Below are 16,369 nucleotides of genomic sequence, written 5' to 3' on the forward strand. Positions count from 1 at the left end.
CCCAATGACACAAGTTTATCTATGTAGCAAAGCTGCACATGTACCCCTGAACTTAAAAAAAGAAAAATAAAAACTAAGTAGTATTTTAAAAAATAAAAAACTACACCAGCCATCTTATTGCTGCATTAACTTAAAGCATGTCTGAATTGAGGCTTCTTAAAGATTTCCTTTTTCTCCATGTAGTTGAGCATGCAAAGTCACAGCTGAAGAAACTGACGTTTTCAACACCCAGTATTGAGGCATTGTATTAAGCTGTTCTGGTGTTGCTATAAAGAAATATCTGAGGCTGGGTAATTTATAAAGAAAAAAGGTTTAATTGGCTCACAGTTCTGCAGGCCGTACAAGCACGGCTCCAGCGTCCACCTCCATCTATGGCCTCAGGAAGCTTACAATCATGGGGAAGGGAAGGGAAGCCAGCATGTCACATGGTGAGAGTGGGAGCAAGAGAGTGGAGGTGCAACACTCTTTTAAACAACCAGATCTTGTGTGAACTACCAGAGCAAGAACTCACTTATCACCAAGGGGATAGCTTCTAAGCCATTCTTGAGAGATCTACCCCCATGATCCAAACACCTCCCACCAGGCTCCACCTCCAACATTGAAAATCACATTTCAGCCTGAGATTTGGAGGGCACAAACATCCAAACCATATCAGGCATTATATAATAAAAGAAGTCTGTGTCTGCTATCCAGCCGAAATGCCTCATAATGAGAGGGGTTCCAACAGTCATCAAAGATGCCAAATTGCAAGCAGCAAGTAGATAAGTAATAGGCTGTTTGGTTTTCTTGGCTATATCTTTAATTGGACTTCTACCTGTCTCACTGTTGGCTACCAGTGGTGGGACTACCAGAAATCACAGGAGTGCATCATCCCTGACAAGGCAGAAGCAAAAAGAGATGAAGGGGACATAAGACTTGAAGCAGTAGTTGGTTCTTTGGCAAAACAAGTATCTTGTGATAACTTCATTCCAAGCATTAACATATCTTGTGCCAAAAAATGCAAAATGCCAAAGTGAAAGAAAAGCACTAGACTTCTTATGGGTCTCATCCAAGAGCCCTCTTAAACCTCATTCAAATGCAGTTGTTTCCCTTATTAACTCCAAATGTGTTCAGTGTTCCTCCCTGCCCATGGAGGAGTGCTCAGGTTTCTTTCAGGCTGTGATCCAAGCTTGCAAAGAGCCAATGTTGGGGGTGCTGACTTAGAATACCCCATTCTCTGGTCTAGCCACCCCCATGAGATGGCATTTTTGCATGAATAACATGAGGATCCAATGGCTTTCTTCGGGCGGCATTTCAGAAAGGCTACAGTTGCTGTAGGAGGCACTGTGCATTCAAGTTAATAAAATCTCTCCATCATGCCTTAAGGAAGATAATATATCTGCCCGAAGTATTGTGTAGATGCGTTAGTACAGCTTCTCTGGCAAACAGACTCTGGGGGTGGAGATAGGAGTGTAAGAGATTTATTGGGAAGTGAAGTCTGTGAAAGATAAATGGGGAGAAAGTAGCATGGGGCAGAGAAAGTCTTGAGACTGTGATGAATATCTGATACCTGAAATGCAAGGGAAGAGGAAGCAAAATGGGGCAAGGAAAACCTCAGCTCAACCCAAGGGAAACTCTGGAACACAGACTGTCACTAGAAGAGTTCCACACTGGGTAGAAATGGACACACGATAGTGCCCCCATCAAGCTCAGTCATTGCCTGGGAGCTGCAGCAGAGCATGGAATCAGTTCCAATGCCCAGGATGCAATCTGAAGGCACTGCTGATGGAGGCTGTCCACTAACTGCACTTTGTACAGCTGGACATCAAATTCTTTTTTCTTTTAATATAGAAATGGGGTCTCGCTACGTTGCCTAGGCTGGTCTCAAACTCCTGGGTTCAAGTGATCATCAGCAACTGTTTATTAATGTTTTATTATGTATCAGCCTCTATGCTTGATCTATACCCACAAAGAGTTCACAGTTTAAAAATCAAGTAATTAAAACAATACATGATAAGAACTAACAGAAATGCATGTGAATTATTGCAGAAGTTCAGGGGAAGGAACAAGAAAAATATGAAATGATTTAAGCATTTGTTTTACCCTTGAATAAGGGCCCTGTCAATCTACTTCATATCACACCAACTCTAGTATGTGTGTTGCTCAACTGAGCTTCCAAAGTGGGTTGGTAGAGTTAGGCAGCTGATTATTAGTAACCTTCTCTGGAGCAGAAAGTTGAAAAGGAGGTCAAGGTCTCAGTTTCTAAATTTAGACCACACTGGGATTCAAACCAGTCCATTTTTAGAAAATGAAGCACCTACCCCATGTCAACCAAACTGGACTTCAACTCCAAGTGGAGAATGTCAGGCAGATTTCAGCTACGGAAATGGAAAGGTTATGAGCTCCTAGATAATTTTGCTACTCAAAAGGCTAGGAGATGGCTTTTTCCCATTGGGATTTCTTTTGGTAGCATAGACTTGATGCCCAGGAGTGTAAATGATGATCAAAGAGTTCAGGTGTTCAACCAACCCTGCTGTGCATGGCTCTAGGGTAAGGATCTATGGCAGGTATTGGTGAATGGAGTGGGGTGCAAAACATGTTCCCTACCATGTTAAGGAGCAGATAGTAGCAGGTTTTGAAAATTCTGCTAGCTCCTATGGAGCTCTCCTTGGTTCTATGACTGTCTTCAGTCTTTTCTGATATATCTGATCATGACAACCTCAGACTGTTTGAGTCTGCATCTTGCCTGGGCCTTGACTATTACTCTGAGCCCTACTGCCGCCAGACTGCCTCACTGTTCAGTTTCTAGCTTGTTACTGCTATGACCCTCATTGGCTTAAGACTGTGTTGCCTTAAGATTACCTGAAGCCATTTTGCTCACGTGACCTAAGGGGTAGAATTCCCATTGTCCTCACAGGCATAGAATGGGATCAGATCGAGTCCTCATACCATCCATATTAATGTGTAATTATCTGCAGTGGCTCAGAAATCAGTGGCATTCTCTGAAGACCTGTCATGCATGTCTTGAGATGTTTTTATAATCACAGGGAAAGTAGGTCCATCCTATTTAAGTTAATCAAAACCAACTTCCAAATGCACAGTGACTTAGAGTCTTAATGCAGAAAAAAAATTCAAAAATGTATTATAGTTCACTGTCAAAGCTTACCCTTTGTTTCCCTGTTCTGAAGAGGGGTAATAGGAATTCTGTTATGTTTTCTTTATTCTTTTCCTTTTTAGCCCATGGTTTTTATATTTTAGCTACAAATCATCCCATTGGTAAAAGAGGCTCTATTATGAACCACATGCTTCATCAAAAGTAAACCTCACATTCTTTTCTAATTGTTGCACCCTGACAGGGCAGGGAAGATAGTTTTGTTTTCATAGTGAAGTCACAGACATAAATCTCCCAGGGATTAAGGCCCTTGCAGCAATCCAGCATGCTCACATCATCATGAGGGGTACTTCAGGTTCATTTCTTTCTGGGAAGGAGAGAGAGACAGACACAGAGAGAGAGAGAGAGGGGAAAAAAAAAAAGATGGGGTGGGGAGAGATTTCTTTTAGAAAAGTCAAATTCTGGAGGAGAGCAGAGCATTTGTCAGCCCCCCAGCTCAAGGTTGACCACTCCACTGGGGGCCATAAGTTACAGGTCTTAACCTAACCTTGCATCTAAACCAGGCAAACGTCTTCAATATTTTTTTCTTTTGTTCTCCTTAGAATCGAATCATGGTATTTCCTCCTCCTCCCTCTCCCTGTCTCCTCTGCTTAATTTTTTGGTTGTTTGTTTTAACTTGCAGTCCACAGTGATAGGGGAGAAAGAGCACTGACCTTGGAGTTAGAAAGAAGCAGGTTCAAATCCTTTTTCCTCTGCTTTCTAGCTCTGTACTCTTTGGTGCTTGTTCTGAGCCTGTTTCCACAGCTGTTGCAGAGGAATCATAATTTTACAAGACTATTGGGGGAAGCAAATGACATAACATAAATAGGTGTCTGGCACAGAGGCCCTGAATAAAATCCACCAGTTTCCACTGCCCTGACTAAATGGTGTCCTGAAACAGGACTCATAACCAGCAGTCCACTCCAAGAGCTCACCTCCCCAAAGCGAGGACAGCTGATTTGGAAACAGAAGTCAGCTGCCATGATCAGCTATGAAGGTCCAAGCTTAAGATGAAAACTCCTCAGCTTGACTGCAAAAATCAGCAGCCATGTACCTCTCAATTGAATTCAAGCTAAAGGCTTCTGCAGAAATGAAAGAATCCATTTGTTCTTCCCTTGCTCCTCTCCCTGTATTTGAAGGGCCTGACATTGTCCCAGGGAAATCAAATTAGAAAAATCAGTTTACATGAGTGATTAGTTTTATCAAAATAGTTGCCTTTAGCCTACTGAACCACCATACTCTCTCTATCCCTAACCTCTCTCCCTCTATGCTTCAGCCTCTTCACTTCCTGCCAAAATCATTGTTGCTAAAAACAATCACGTTTAAAATGGCCTAAAGGATTGTTAAATGAGATGAACTGGTTGCATCATTCAAATGAAGACTAGAAATCCCAAGAACAGCCTTTGCAGGGATGAATCATGTGGAAACTCCTCAGCTGTGGTTCCAGGGCTCCCACATTTGGCCCTCACTCAGTTTCCATCTTCAGTTTTAGCTGAGTTCTAGCATGAACCTCATCCCAAGGAGGTTGGCCTCCCCAGCTCTCCCTCCCTGCCCTTACTCCTCCCTCTCAGCCCCAGTTTGAATTTCTCCTCTTTGCCTTTCCCCATACAATTCCCACCCACCCCTCCAGGCCCATCACAAGCTCTCTCCATCGCCCCGCCTTCCTGTAGGCATGCAGCACAGACAAGCTTCAGATTCAGAGGGGTTTAGGTTCAAATCCCCTCTCTGCCACTTATGAATGAAACTTTGAGCAACTCACTCACACTTTCCTTGCCTCAGATTTCACATCTGCAAAGTGGGGATAACAACACCTCACCGTCTTGCTGGAAAGATTAAATGAGAGATCGTAGAGCACAGAGGCTGTAAGTAGTAATCAATAAATAAGGGCCATTATTATTATCCTCTCAAAATATCCAACACACCTCTAACTTATTTGTCAACTAATGTCAGTGCTCTACCACTTGACCATAGTATATTTTGTTCATGACCAACGGTGGAGATTTTGTGAAAACTTTTATCTTGGAAGAATTTCTCGTGGAGGAATATATAAACCTTATGAGAAAAATTGGATTAGGAAAACTGAGTTCATGCATAAATCTATCAAATACATGGTAAATAAGATTATATTCATTAAAGTCAGTCAGTAAAGGCAGAACATTAAACAATGAGACTATAGTAATATTTTATGCATATCAAGTTAGTGATGACTGATTTCCATTCACCGTTTCTTGCTTACCAGAAACTTTTCTGGGACTCTTTGGCTATGAGGTGTTAAAATGAGGCCTATATATTCAGTTTTTTCTGTAACAGATCATGCCTACTTGAAGAGGCACCCTGTCTGTGCCCGTTTCTCCACCCAAACATGTCATGCATTTTTGACTTGATGATTTGGAGCTATTGATTCCAGGTCTGCCTTCCAATTATTCTTTCCCCAGTCTGTTTTACACCACCTCAGCACCCTTGAAGAAACTGACCCATGCCTGCCTATTGACCATGGGGGACCAGAATTATCCTTCCTCCCTTCCATCTTTCTTTTCTCTGCTTCCCCAAAGAGCACCCAGTGTTTGGAGGAAGAGTGAAGCCAGTTTTCACTGAAGGGCTTCAGTCTTGTTTTCAAAGCTAACCCACCCAAGGAGAGGAAATCAAGCATTGTGGACCCACTCTAGCTCCTCTTTCCTTTCAGTGCACAAAAGGTGAGACCTCACTGCCCAGGCCTTCTGAGGGTGTTCCTTGCGGACATGCCCTTTCTTCTTCACCCACCCTTCTTTCTCTTCCCCTCCCTCCACCCTCTGTCTTTTTCCCCCATGTCCCCCTTTGCCATTTTAATACCTCTCCTTTCCCCATTTTTTCCCAGGGAACATTTTTCTTCCTACAAAAATAATTTGACTCCAAGCCCTAAGATTCTTCTAGTGATTGGGCAGCTTTGGCTGTGTCAGGCATTCTCAGGATGCCTCTGGCTTTCCTCCCCAGTGACTGCAGACTCCTGGGATGGGAGGGAGAAGAGGGGTCTAGTCTTCTCAATGGGGAAAAGGTGAAGGAACTTCTACTCTGAACTGAGATTTATTCTCCCAAATTCCTGAAATTAAACACACCTCACCTTAGGGATTTCTCTCTCTTCAAAGACTCCCAATTGGGCTCAATTTATTGTACTTCTAGTAACATAACATAACTCATTCTCGTGAGAACCTACAGCCCTGACATTGTGCCATTATAAAGATTTCTTTTAAAAGGTGAACATACGGCCGGGCCCGGTGGCTCATGCCTGTAATCCCAGCGCTTTGGGGAGCAGAGGCAGGCAGATCACGAGGTCAGGAGTTTGAGATCAGCCTGACTAATATGGTGAAACCCCATCTCTACTAAAAATACAAAAAAATTAGCCGGGTGTGGTGTCGTGCGCCTGTAATCCCAGCTACCCAGGGGGCTGAGGCAGGAGAATCGCTTGAACCTGGGAGGTGGAGGTTGCAGTGAGCCAAGAGAGTGCCATTGCATGCCAGCCTGGGCAACAGGGTGAGACTCCATCTCAAAAAAAACAAAGGTGAACATACAAGGTGCCAAGCTTAGATTGCTTCTCCCTAAATGCTAGGTTTCTAAAAACATTTTTTCTATATTTTTTATATTTTCTATATATTTTTTCTATAACTACAGAGGTGTGGAAAGGTGGCAAGCAGGAAAAAAAGCCTCAGTTTACCCTGCTATGCTTACAACCCTAACAAACCTAACTACTACATTCCCTATTAGAAGCTAAATCTTGGAACTGCTCAAAAGAAACATGGAAATGAAAGTGAATTAATATAGGCCAAGACATCTCATTAGGGAAGAAAAAAGTCTATTATAATAATCTCTAATTTATTTATCTAACAGAGAACACTCTACTATATTTTGATACTTGGCTATTGAATATAATGCTGTCCTATTCCATATATATATTTCCCAAATATCTATGAGTGTGTGTGTGTGTGTATATCTCCATATAAAATTGTTCTATATTTATTTTTCTTTTGCTCCTACATGACAAAGTTCTTATGGGCAGAGACCACATGACACATTTCTTTTGTACCCCCATGGGCCACTTACTCTCAAAAACGTATATTTTGAGAGCTGATTCTGCACCAATGGATTTGAGAGGTGTCTCTGAGCTCTATTATCCTGACAATAGCTGCTTGAACCAGGGGTCAGCACCCAGCCCCCAAACAGCCATCTATCTATAGGCTGGCCAGCATCACAGAAAAGTTGGTTTCATGAGACAGCTTTGCTGTCTGGGTGGTAATGGATCAAAAGATCAGCTTGTTTCTTAAAGAGAGTTTAAACAATAGATATAGGATCTTGTCATTAAGTGTTTTCTGATATAAAAATACTCCCTTGGGTAATTGATGGCAGCAGGGGAAAGAGAAATTGCTCATAAAAACAGACTGATACATCTGAAAGAATAGCCACTAATGTTGCTGAGTTACTGACCTTTCTGCCCAATGACCAAAACTAACATTGTTTGATAAAGGATGTTCTAGTGGCCACAAGGCTTAGCAGGGCAGCTGCTGGGACAGTTTTGCCAATTCCTGTCTTTCTCATGTGTCACTATGTTGAACATCCTTTATTGGAGTTGATTGGAATGTTTCTGTTTCTTGCATTCCGAAGGAACTAACTGATAGGGTGCCCAGTGCTAGGAGATATAGAAGAGCTTGTGGTCTCTATTCAAAGAGACGGAATTATGAGTGGAAATGTCATTAAGTGGAGTGTTTTAATTTTCTGTGACTGCTGTAGCAAATTACTACAAACTTGGTGACTTCACCCAGTGCAAATTTATTCTCTTACAGTTCTGGAGGTCAGAAATCTCAGAGCAGTTTCTCTGGGCTAAAGTCAAAGTATTAGGGCTGATTTACTCTGGAGGTTCTAGAGGAGAATCCATTTCTTTGCCTTTTCTAGCCTCTGAAGGAAGGTTGCCTGCTTTCCCTGGCCTGTAACCTTTTCCCTGCATCACTCCAACCTTTTGTTTCCATCATCACATCTCCTACTTCTGTGTGGCATGGGCTTCTCCTGTGTTCCTCTTATAAGGACCACTGTGATGACATTGGGCCTACCAAGATAATCCAGAAGAATCTTCCCAGGTCAATCAATGTCCTTAACTTGGTTGCATCTACACAGCCCCCTTTGCCACGTCAGGTAACATTGACAGGTTCTGGGGATAAAAACATGGACATCTTGGGGGATATTACTCAGCTTATTTCAGGGAGCACATCCTGTGAATGATATAAACAGAGGGCTGTGGAGTCTCCACAAGGGGCAACTGGACCAGGGGAGAGAAGGTCACACACATAAAAAGGTTCTCAACAAAGCCTCTTTTAATCATAAAAAAGTTTTCCTCTCCCCCTACTCGCTAGTATGTCTATCATTTCAGGATTCCAAGAGAGATACGAGTATAAAGATTTGCCAAATACATCACTCAGCATTCCCCATCCCATCCTGATCAAAGTTAATGAACTTGCCCCTTTCTCAAAATAGAACTTGGAAAATTGTCCCACTAAGTCCACTTCCCCCATACAAGGGAGTGCAATGATGTAGAACAGGAGTCATAAATGGGAGCAAGATTGCTTTGCTAAGAGATGACAGGAGTTGAGATGGGCAGAGACACAAGGTGGTGTTTCTTCAACAAACTCCCAGGTGTGTGGGTTCCTGACTATGAGTGAAGGACTGTGATTTGAATCAGAGCTGGGGTGTGTATCTGAAGAAAATAGTGAGGCATTTATCACTTAGATTTGGGGGAGGAGTTTCAGATGCAATAAGTAGATAGTCATTAAAAATTATTCTGGACACTCAAAACTTGACATGGGGGAGTTCTATTAGGAAAAAAGGTTTTATTTACTGGAAAATGGGGAGGTTAATTAAGAAGTAAGAGTGTTCATAAGTAGGATGTTCAGAGGAGGTGGTGATGTTGTCCTTGTCATTAAATGTTTTCTGATATAAAAATACTCCCTTGGTACTTATGAAGAAGGCTGATTTTCATTTCATTAGACATTCACTTATTCATTATAAAATAAAAGCGTGTGTGTATGTCTGTATGCATGCATGTATATTTCCAACCAAAAGTCAGGAGTGTGGACTATATTATGTAGAACCCAGGGATTCAAAGATCTGATTATGAATGGATAGTTACATGGATAGATTAATGATGGATGGATGGAAGAAGCATTGATCATCTGTCATGACTGGTGCCTCTAGCTCTAAGATGTCTGGCTTTGAATCCAGAGGAAGAAGTGGGTTCACTGGGGTTAGGAGAGTATCCTTTAAAACTTTTGCCAAAAACATTTGCAGTCACTTTTGGTTTATCTCTGCTGGTTGGATTTAGTTTTCCTGAAGCCCTTTGGGGCAGGGCCGTCTGTGACTTATGCTTAGGGCAGTGGAAGGTGGCTTTTTCTTCCCTTTCACCAAGGAGCTCTCAAGTTGCCTCTTTGCTTCCTTCTCTACCTATCTACATGGATTTTAAGCTTATCTGGATACTTGTGAATACTCATGAGGGCCAATTTCACTGCATTGCTCCACAAAAGAGTTCCTGGATTTCATTTTCTGGAAAATTTAGCACACTTCAGGATGAATCAAAAGAAGCTAGTCCCTGAAAAATGTCCACCAACCTCTTAGTTTAATCACCACTTATGCTTTAAGGGTATGTTGCAACACAGCTGGCATAGACAGCCTCTCTCCTGCTCCCCTGGCTCTATGGGCTTTCCTCCAGCCCAGCCCACCTGTCCAGGTTCACCTCCTGCCCCATTCCCACTTTGCAGCCTACACTGAAGCCAAATCAAACTATTCACATTTGCCCCTGTGGTCTGGACTATGTCAACTACCCTGTGACTTTGCTCATGTAGCTGGAGGGTTCTTTCCTCTTCCTCCATGTCTCCCCATGTTCCCTTCTCTTTCCCCATCAATCTTTAAAGACTCTCAAATCCAAAATATTCTACTCTAAAAAAGTTTTCATTGAATCTTTTCCTCCACCTCCACCCGCTACCAAGTACTCTCTCCTATACATACTTCTATTAGAGCAATGATAAAACTGCAAATAAAATCACAAGAAGGAAAAAAATCTCAAGCCAATTAGCAAGTGACTAGAGTCTGAGGGAAGTCCACAGTGGAGATGAGTAAGAGGCCTTGTAATGCAGAAGAGTCAAACAGGGATTAAGGGATAATGCTGTAAAAAGGCAAAATAAATAACCAGGGCAGGCTCTGTTGAATCTTACAGAGATGCCCTTCTAGGTTAAACATTTTCGAAGTACAGACATGCAATGCTTAACGAGGAGGATATGTTCTGAGAAATGCATTGTTAGATGATTTAATCATTGTGTAAACACTATAGAGGGTACTTAAACATGTGTTGAATGTACTGAATACTGTAGGCAGTTGTAATGCAATGATAAGCATTCATGTATCTAAACATGGAAGAGTACAGTAAAAATACAGTATTTTTTACTGGGACAACCTTCCAATATGCAGTCTGTTGACCAAAACAGTGTTATGTGGCTAACAAATGCCCACTTAAATGGAAAATACAAATATTCCAGGACTGAAAAAACTGTGTCTCTGAGAACCTCTCTCCCTCCTCTACCATATATAGATTCTCAGGGATGTACTCAGAGCTTTGGCTAAGGAAAGGGGTGCTTACCAGGGCAGTCACATGCATCCTGGACATCAAAGGGATGACATTGGTCACAACCAGTTCCCTTGTTCCCAAAGATTCCAGAAGGACATTGGCATTGTGGCAAAACAGCTGCAATGCCAGCGCTCCCACCAGGCATGTCAAGTTGATTTAGAATTAGGCTGAGGAAAGGGGACACTTCAGCCTAGTCCAGAAGACCATGGGGTGTTATTTCCTGGCTTGTTCTTAATTTCTCAGCTGAAGGTAGTGCAATCTCCTGTAATAGACATTGATTACTTGTGGTGACCTAATATCTCTGAACCCCTTCATCTTTTTCTTTTGTGTAACAGCTTTATTGAGATTTAATTCACATACCATACAATTCACCCATATAAAGTGTACAATGCAATGGCTTTTAGTATATTCACAAAATTTTGCAACCATTACCTCAACCAATATTTTCATTACCCCAAAAGGAAACCTTGGCCCATTAGCCATCATCTCCCAAACCTCCCACCACTGTCCAGTCCTAGGCAAATAATGTGGTTTGGCTGTGTCCCCGCCCAAATCTCATCTTGAATTCCAACATGTTGTGGGAGGGACCCGGTGGCAGGTGATTGAATCATGGGGGCAGATCTTTCCCAGGCTGTTCTCATGATAGTGAATAAGTCTCATGAGATCTGATGGTTTTAAAAATGGGAGTTTCTCTGCACAAGCTCTCTCTTTTTGCCTACCGCCATCCATGTAAGATGTGACTTGCTCCTCCTTGCCTTCCGCCATGATTGTGAGGCCTCCCCAGCCACGTGGAACTGAGTCCAATTAAACCTCTTTCTTTTGTAAATTGCCCAGTCTCAGGTATGTCTTTGTCAGGAGTGTGAAAATGGACTAATACAGCAACCATCTGTTAATTAATCTTCTGTCTCTATATGTTTTCCTATTATGGACTGTTAAAGGCTGAATTGTGTCCTCTTGATATTCATATGTTGTAGTTCTAACTCACAGTTCTTCAAAATGTGACAGTATTTGAAGACAGGGTCTTGAAAGAGGTAATTAAGTAATAGTGAGGTCACCAAAGTGGGCTCTAATCCAATGCAACTCATTCCTTAAAAGAACAGATTAGGGCACAGGCACAGGGAGAAGACCATGTGAAGACATAGGGAGAAGATGGCCATCCCTAAGCCAAGAAGAGCAGCTTCAGAATGAAACCACCCCTGCTGATACCTTGATCTCAGATTTCTAGCCTCCAAAACTGTGAGAAAATCCATGTCTGTTGTTTAAGCCATCAAGTCTATGGTACTTTGTTATGGCAGCCCTAGAAAATGAATACATTTCATATAAATGAAATCATACAATATCTGGTCCATTGTGATGGGCTTCTTTTACCTACCATAATGTTTTCCAGGTTCACCTATATTGTAGCATATATCAGTACTTCATTCCTTTTATGACCAAATAATCTTCCTTTGTATAGATATACACATTTTGTTGATCTATTAGTTAGCTGAGGGACATTCGGATTGTTTACAATTTTTGGCTATTTTGAATAATGTTGCTATGAATATTGACGTAAAAGGTTTTGTGTGGACTTACATTTTCATATTTCTTGACTATATATCTAGGAGTGCAATTGCTGGCTGACAGATAACTCTATGCTTCACCTTTTGCAGAACTGCCAGATTGTTGTCCAAAGTGGCTGCACCATATTACATTTCCAGCAATTCATGAGAGTTCCACTTTTTCCACATCTTCACCAACACTTGCTGTTATCTGGCTTCTTTATTATAGCCATCCTAGTGCATTCATAATAGTATCTCAATGCAGTTTTAATCTGCATTTCCCTAATGGCTAATGATGTTAAGCATCTTTCAGGTGTTATTGGCCATTTGTATATCTTTTTTTGGAGAAATGTATATTTTGATCTTTCCTTACTTTTAATTCAGTTATTTTTCTTTTCATTATTGAGTTGTAAGATTCCTTTACAGGCAAGAAATGCAAGTCTCTTATCATATATATGATTTTCAAAACTTTTCTTCCATTCTGTTGTCTTTTCATTTTCTTGATGGTGTTCTTTGAAGCATAAATAGTTTTAATTTTAATGATATATTCTCTACCTTTTAGTAACATCCCATATGATAAGTTGTACCTTCCCAAGGTAGAAACTAGAAATCTTCCATACCAAAACTCCTTTGTAGCTAGGATAACCTAGATTCCACCAATCAGATCTACCCATGATAGTCTTAGATTTTGGAAATGAGCAACCCAAGGAATTGGCTGCATGGAGAGGAATTGATATGATGATGGAGGCCTCTAGATCTTCAAGATCAGAATTGGGAGAAGCTGTTGGTATCCATCCTGGTTTCCTCATTGGTACAAAGCAATAGTGGCAAAGGAAAATTTGCTCAAGAAGCTCCTGTGGTATTTCCAGGAATTGTTCCTGAATGGCTCAGAGCCTACTGTCTGCCCCTCCTTGATTTTCTGTAATCTGCCTAATATTCTTGAATAAACCCCCTTCCTGATTAAACTAATCAGAATGGATTCTGTTGTTGGCAAGTCAGAACCTTGACCATTAAATACCCAGTCTTAACAGAATAAGGGAATTCTAGGACTTCAGGAATTATAGACCTTGCTACTTCAGCAAAAGTAAACTGCTTTATGTCTTTTAAAAAGTGACCTAACCCTTATCTGTTATCAAGTAGGCCCCATTTTCCTACAATTGTACTTTTAAAAACTTTTCACAAGGTACTTAAGAAAAATATAATCCTTAATATAAATTCAAAATAACCTGGCAAAGACTTTCAAACTGCATAGTTTTCCTTGATGGTAGGTGATATGGTTTGGCTAAGTCCCCACCCAAATCTCATCTTGAATTCCCATGTGTTGTGGGAGGGACCCGGTGGGAGGTACTTGAATCACAGAGGGCAGGTCTTTCCTGTGCTATTCTCCTGACAGTGAGTAAGTCTCACGAGATTTGATGATTATATAAGGGGGAGTTTCCCTGCACAAGCTCTCTCTCTTTTTGCCTGCTGGCATCTATGTAAGATATGGCTTGCTCTTCCTTGTCTTCTGCCATGATTGTGAGGCCTCCCCAGCCCCGTGAAACTGTGAGTCCCATTAAACCTCTTGTAAATTGCCCAGTCTCAGGTAGGTCTCTAATCAGCAGCATGAAAACGGACTAACACAGTAGATTTCCAGGAGTGAAGTGAATCTGCTTGGTTTTTCCACACACTTAACTTACTTCATGATCAGTGGTCAGAATTTGCAGGTGGTTGCACAGATGAACCCAGATGTTGAAACAGAACACAGGTGCTGGCCACATGGAAATTAGCTATGAGCATTGGTCTTACTGGTTTTGTGCTTAAGTTGCTCCACAATAATCAACAGATGAGAATGACCTTTCCTCTGAAGAAGAATGAACAACAAATTGGGGAAAAGGAAAGATTATCATGCTTCCTTAAGAGGTGCTAAACCAATAGCAACTAGAATTAAGAATGAGAGATAATCTCTCCTTGATTCAGGGCCCCATCTGGATTCCTAAGCCAGTTCTACATGCAAAGTTCTGAGAGTCACTTACAGTGATTTCATGACTTCTTAAAAGTTTATTTCAGCCTAGCTATACTGTTCCAAATTTACCTGATATTTTTCCAATACTGTATTGAATTGATTAATTGGACTTACATAAGGGAAGCCACATTACTGGGCAACGGCATGTTCAAAAAAGCAAGACATTAAGGAGCTTAAGAAATATTTTTGCAAACTCAAGGCCACCAATGCTTATTCCAAACTTTAAATCTTTAGAGATCAAAAGTCCTGCTAGAGGATAAAGCATACCAAAGCCATAGAGAAACGTTAGTTTTGGCAAGATGAGCAAAGAGAAGTGGAAAGAAAGGAAGCAAACAAAATACAAAAAGGAAATTCTACCTTGACTCTCTTCACAGAATTTTTATTTAAAAACAGCAAACAATCAGTCAGCAGTCTTTTCATATCATCAAAAAAAAAAAATAACTAAAAGAAAGATACTGGAAATGAGCGACCCCTGCAGGCTCTGCTCTTTCAACATGTGAAACTCTGAGGTTAAAAGGTTTTATGGAATTTAATCCCTTTGGAAATTAAGAGAAGGGCCAAAGTCATGTTATCAACCTCAGGAGTTGGCTAGTTGGTTGTCTCATTCTAGATAAGAAATCCACTCTCCCTTCATATATATGGATATTCCATTAGGTCACACCCCATCCCTAGAATATAACAATTCAATCCAGTGGCCTTTAATAAAGGTACCAAGTCCAACACTCCAACAAGACAGTTAAGAAGTCATTCAGCTGTGTTTGTCTGACAGAAATAGCAGAAATACAGTTCAAATCCTTTCCAAAAGTTGTCAATTTAGTTGACTTTAAAAAATGAAACCCTATTGGTCTATAGAACAATAATGCTATTTGCAAAGTTTAATCCAGTATAAGAACATTTCTTCCTTCCCTAAGACGTAAGTACTCAGCAATGATAAACACACGGGGATAGCGTAGAAACCTCCCCCTTTCCATGCCTCTCCACTTCAAATTTACTGGTCTCAGAACTAGTAAACTCAAATCCACAGTGAGAATTCTTTTTTCTAGCAGAACTCATGTGAGTAGGGTGAATAATGGAAATTATGTTTCATAGTAAAAGCTCCACAAATCAGCCCTGTACAGCCAGTGTAAGCCCGACTGCAACATTTGGCTTGCACTCAAAGAAAGAACAAAATACAACTGCAGCCCATACTTGGATACACCTGAATTTATGGCTCATTTCTCTGCTTGCTCCATGCTCCATGGGACTGATCTGAGTAAGTTTCATTTTCATTGAAAGAAACCCAACTCCAGGCCACAAAAATCAATAAGAGCCCTGTACTCAGTTTGGCTGCAAAGCTAGAAAACAAGGTGAGAAATGAACCCTATGTTAATAAAAGGAAATAGAGTACATATACATACACTCACCCACATACAGGTGATTGAACTCACTTCCAGATGGGCTGCCAGAGGAAGCTTATTGTAACCAAGCTGGCAGAGGGCACAGAAAGTGATTAGTTGTCAGAAACATAACAATGAGGCCCTCTCTCCCCACCCAAAAATATGAAGAAAGACCAGCAACATTAATGGGAGTGAGATCTGATTGTATCACTAAGGGCAGCAATTTCTATCTTTTGCTGAGATCTGAGTGACTTGGTAAGTCATTCTATATATATATATATATATATATGTATATATATATTAGACTTAGACTTAGGGGGTACAAGTGCCATTTTGTTACGTGGATATGTTGCATGTTGGTGAAGTCTGGACTTTTAGCATAACCAACATCTGAATAGTGTATATTGTACCCATTAAGTAATTTCTCATCCCTCACCCCCTCCCATGCTCTCACCCTTCCGAATCTCCAGTATCTGTTATTCTACTCTCTATGTCCATGTGTACACATTATTTGGATCCCACTTATAAATGAAAATATGTGGTATTTGTCTTTCTGTGTCTTAATTGTTTCACTTAGGACTTAGGATAATGGCCTCCAGTTCCATCCACGTTGTTGCAAAAGACGTGATTTCATTCTTTTTTATGGCTAAGTAGTATTCCATAGTGTGTATATATATATAT

At 41.0% G+C, this 16,369-nt stretch overlaps 1 long non-coding RNA gene across 3 annotated transcripts; it reads right to left on the minus strand.

Annotated features, from left to right (window-relative positions):
* Positions 1-48: 48 nt before the first annotated feature.
* LOC116270265 lies at positions 49-16,247 on the minus strand. Of its 3 annotated transcripts, none has more exons than XR_004178225.1 (4): positions 13,987-16,247; positions 10,779-11,028; positions 3,805-3,895; positions 49-3,458 (listed from the first exon to the last, which is right to left on the minus strand). It is a non-coding gene; the product is annotated as an uncharacterized LOC116270265 (long non-coding RNA). The 3 variants fall into 3 exon arrangements; XR_004178224.1 differs by having other exon boundaries at positions 7,586-11,028; XR_004178223.1 differs by having other exon boundaries at positions 3,805-3,925; positions 7,586-11,028.
* Positions 16,248-16,369: the final 122 nt, after the last annotated feature.

The sequence above is a fragment of the Papio anubis genome, chromosome 14, assembly GCF_008728515.1.
Source record: "Papio anubis isolate 15944 chromosome 14, Panubis1.0, whole genome shotgun sequence".
NCBI lineage: Eukaryota > Metazoa > Chordata > Mammalia > Primates > Cercopithecidae > Papio > Papio anubis.